Source organism: Notothenia coriiceps, unplaced genomic scaffold (genome assembly GCF_000735185.1).
Source record: "Notothenia coriiceps isolate Sejong01 unplaced genomic scaffold, NC01 NC01_scaffold00010593, whole genome shotgun sequence".
NCBI classification, from domain to species: domain Eukaryota; kingdom Metazoa; phylum Chordata; class Actinopteri; order Perciformes; family Nototheniidae; genus Notothenia; species Notothenia coriiceps.
Genome location: NW_011343294.1, coordinates 144633 through 149427, shown reverse-complemented (window position 1 = coordinate 149427; position 4795 = coordinate 144633).

The following is a 4795-nucleotide window of genomic DNA, read 5'->3' as shown; positions in this document are numbered from 1 at the left end:
GCGGTGCTTGCTTCTAGACGGACAACTTTTTGGTGCTCGAAACGAACCGGATTCCGGAGCTTAGAGGCGGCTCCACTGCGGTGTGAACAGGAAGGAGGTGTTTTTCAGGCTCCAGCTCCGATCCGGCCCTGGAACCGCGTTGGTGTGAAAGGGGTATTATACCTCATTCACACCAACGCAACTCCTGTTCAAGCTCCGTGCTAGAGCTTTTCAGGTTCAGAACCGGTTCTTCGGTTTAGCTCCGGCTCTTTTCACACCGCCCAGAGTCCGACTGGTGCTGCGTCATTGCGTCATCGTTTGCGTCATGACGTAACCGTTTGCGTGCCTGCTTCATAAAGCCAAACCGCGCGGAAACCCCTCACAGCTGACACCCACAACAACAGCAATGGCCGATTGTGCTCCAGCTTCCTCTGTACCTCTTCAGAAGACCAGATTCCCAGTAGGTAGCTGGTCTCTTCAGTGGACCACTGCTGCTTGTTAAGTTTCTCCATCGTTGTGTACAAACTGGATAAAACGCCGGCTTTTTGTTGTTGTTCAGGAGTTGATCCCGCCCCTGCCCCTGCCCCTGCCCCCGCCTCGACGTAAGCGTGACGTATGCGGTGCTTTTGCTCAGTCTAGCCGGACAATTTTTTGGTGCTCGAAATGAACCGGATTCCGGAGCTAAGAGGCTGCTCCGCTGCGGTGTGAACAGGAAAACACGGTGCTTTTCAAGCTCCAGCTCCGAACCAGCCCTGAAACACCGTTGGTGTGAATGAGGTAAATGTTGTGTAGTGGAAGCTTAGAATAATGAACAAAGCGGGTATAGTCCAAACTGAACATTTGACTATATATTAATGCAGCAGTTTACATCAAGAACAATAGTTGTAGTGGAAACATGCACTCGACCTCTCGTATTCATTTAAATTTAAAAAAAATGGAAAAACACTTGCTGTCAAACATTTTAAAGTTAAACTATAGAATTATTACCCTTATATTTAGAGGTAAATCAGTTCACAATATGTTTCAGCATTTCTCCTGTAACTTATGTCAGTAAGCATATAAACAAATGATTGCACTGCTTTAAATCAAACATGTTAGAACAGGCAAAAGGTCACAACGCGTCTGGAACAGTTCAGCTTTTTGACTATTCAAAACTGCATGTTACAGACGACAGGTGTCCCACACTGTAATAAACAAATGCTTTATAAATAAGAAATTTGTGATTCATTTATCCTTTAATCATTCATTCCTAATACGCTGTGCAAACATCAGTGTGGTCCCTGCAGGGAGAGAGTTTCCATGGTTACCGGGACTCTTTCATGTTCACATGTGCACCTGCTCCACTGCAGCATTGTCTCGGCTTGCAAAATGTGTGAACACAAAACACTTCTTGTGAACTGCCAATGGACATTTCAGTCTTTGGGTATTACAGGGGGAGGTTGGGGTCCTGAAACATGCTCATATTTAACCTTTTGTTCTGGCCTTTCTAACATTTACTTACAGAACAATCAATACCTTATGATGCCTTTGATTGATTTGATCTAATTGGGCCCATGTGGTCTTGAAAAGGTTGGAAATTGCATATTGATGCATATTGTAGGCATGATTCAAACATACTTGACAACCTTTAGACTTAAGGGGGGGGGCGGGTGCTAGTGGATCGCCGGAGCTGTCAGATTAATATTAACATGCTTATTGTAGTTGTAAGTGCACCGCCTTGCAGCCTGTAGCACCGTCCTTGATGGAGCATATGTGTGGGCTGGACAGGAAAGGAGTGAGCAGAGAGTAGAGTAGTTGTCGATTCTTGTTCTGTTTTCTGTGAATATCTGCCTCACCCTCTCAGACTTTGAGTTGCGCGCGCTACTAAAAATACGTGTTACCATGGAAACCAAACAATGGTGTAGCTGTATTAAAGTCCGAGTGGAAACATTCGTATGTAAATCTGATTTTGTCAGAAATCGGGAGAAATGCGGGAGAAATATGACCCCGGGAGGAAACCGGGAGAGGGCAGTGAAATCGGGAGTCTCCCGCGAAAATCGGGAGGGTTGACAAGTATGGATTCAAACCATTTCAAAATGGACTGTGTGGTGTAGGATAGTTTTACATTTGCAGACCGAGAACAGTGGCAAATGTTTCTAGTGAAATTGGAACGGGACACCAATTCATACACCCTGCATTTTCCATCACTTTTCAGTACAATTTCCTTTTTGATTGAACAGTATCACATTTGATCCAATCACCTTCAAGCCCCACAGTTGGAAAATGGCTCATTACTAGTAGGAATATTTGATTGTGGGAAAAAAATACATTTGTACCTTCTGCTGGAGTCATTGAGGTTAAAAGGTGAATCTTAAAAACCTAAGACTGAAAATAAAATGGATAAGAATGAGATGTTCCAGGTTATAACATTACTGCGTGTTTATGAATATTTACAGTTCAGCTCAGGTGTTGATAATGACTTTATCTATTAAGCGACTGTATGCCAATTAGCACTGCAATGAGCTAAAGAACTACTACCATTATTTAAGGACTGCCTTATAGCATAACTTTCTTTGTACTTATTTAGAAAGAACGTGAACACATACTGTACATATCGTGCGATTAGATATTTTCAAAAAATGAAATTTCTGATCAAGCTATTTTAAAATCTACACTATTCAATAATTTTGTTTTAACTGTTTTGTATGGATTTGTTGGATTTGGATTTGGACATGCTCCTCCATACATGACCCGTTTCAGAGAATCTGATTTATTTTCTTCACTGAGAGATACAAGAGTGAGAACCTCGAGGGAAATCACATCATATTACAGTTTCTTCTCAGACTATTAGCAGTATATGTTCAGATATCGCTCCTATTAGCATCATGTGATTGCTATGATCTCTCCTGTGAATTCAGCTATTACTTCCTATTTAATTTGCATGTCATATGCATCAGGAGTACCCCCCCCCGTCTGTCATTTACCAGTCTATTACTGTAACCGCTATTGAGTGGATTGACACACATCTCCTTATGCCTGCAATATCTAATGAAGGATTCTTAGTATATAATTACACCCCCCAGTATTGTATGAAAGGCTTCTATGAACATGACAGAAATGAATTATTCTTGACATTCATGGGATGAACACGCTGAAAGATATTATTTTTTTATATTTTACTCATTATGTAAGGAACACATCTTAATCTTTGTATGCATGTGTGTTTTTGTTAGAAAGCTTGCATATATATTACGTGTGTGGTCAGTTTCACGCTGTCTGTATTTTCTGTTTACTTGCAAACCAATTCCCTTCATCTTTTACGATGATGAAACGCGGTCTCTGAAAGAAGCCGTGCATGAAACATGATGTTGATAAATGTATTATCAAATGGGGTTTAGCGCTGGGTGGAATAAACATGAAGCACATTATCTCATCATGAAGATATTGGGACTTTGACTGTCTATGAATACTGAAAGCAGTTTTTTTCTGAACACAGGTTTTGAGCAATGGCTTGTGATTAAGTTGCAAATGGAGAAGGGGAGGCAGCAAACCGCCGGGAAGATAATAGCCTGTTGTTTGTCCCCGGGGGTCAGAGAAAACTAATCATAATACTCAACTTCTATATTGCTACTCACTCTCTTTCAATTATTCTCAAGAGTTAAAGATGTGAGCCCATTTTTGGGTTTTCTTTTTATTTGTAAACTTCCAAAATGTGGGGCAGGGTGCCATCTGGAGAGAAATGAAGTGGGGAGAAGTGTCAAGTTTAATTTCAGAGCAGCATGTTGTGGGTGTGAGACGAGTGCTGGGAGTTGATTCATCAAATTCAGAATGATAGGACTTTTTTACACAAAAAAAAAACTCATTTTGCCGCCTGGGGCTTATCAAGTCACATTCGCTGTTCATTCAAGAGGCCTCATACCTAAAGATAGCTTGTATTATGAATTTGATTTTGCAGATAAACAGAACTTTCCTTAAACCGATTGCCAAGGTCATAATTCTAGTTCAAACTAAACTATGTTGTATTGCTACTTGTTATGGTCAAAACTGCTGTGCCAAAAAACTGCAGTTTCACAAATGACCACTAGAGGCTGGCTACAAAAGAGACTGCGGCCGTTTCTCAATCTCGAGGAAACTGGCTTCCAAGCCAATATTTCAAGGATGCTACGTCATCGAGTGCCGCCGAAGGACTGTTCCAATCTCCAGCATACTTGGAATTCCACCGAGGCCGCGTCCTTGGTTTGGGGGTAATTTCGAGGCTGCACATGGGTAGACTTCGCGTCCTTAAAATCCCCACAATGCTTTGCGCACGGACCAATTTCTCCAAATCTGTGGACAGTGAGGTTCGCCATTGCCGGGAAAAGATATTTGTACAATGCGGGGAGATTTCATCCAGTAATCGGTCATATAGATATGACGATAGAAGTGACAAAAACCGCCTACAAATAAGACGGACAATTTAACCATAAGAACGCCCACAAGAATACCCTCTAATTTATACGATTTCTTTAGATTAGCTAAAAACATGTCCAAATGTACGACACTTCAACCGGGAAAATTGTACCTCGATGACTCCGGCGAAAGAGTTAGCCGCTCCTACGACCGGAACAATCCCAAGCGCATGAAAGGTTCAGTGAAGAAGTCTTTTGCTTCGTTCATACGGAAAGGTTCGGTGTCCCGGCAAAAGATTAGCGCTCCTACGGACGAACGCATCGTGTACAGAGGCCTCAGTGAAGGAAGTCTTCCGACCCGTTCTTAGGAGGACCGTTAGCGCTTTGCTTCTCCACCTGTCCGATCGTTCACACGTCCACCCACGGACAGATACTCTCCGGGGGCGGAA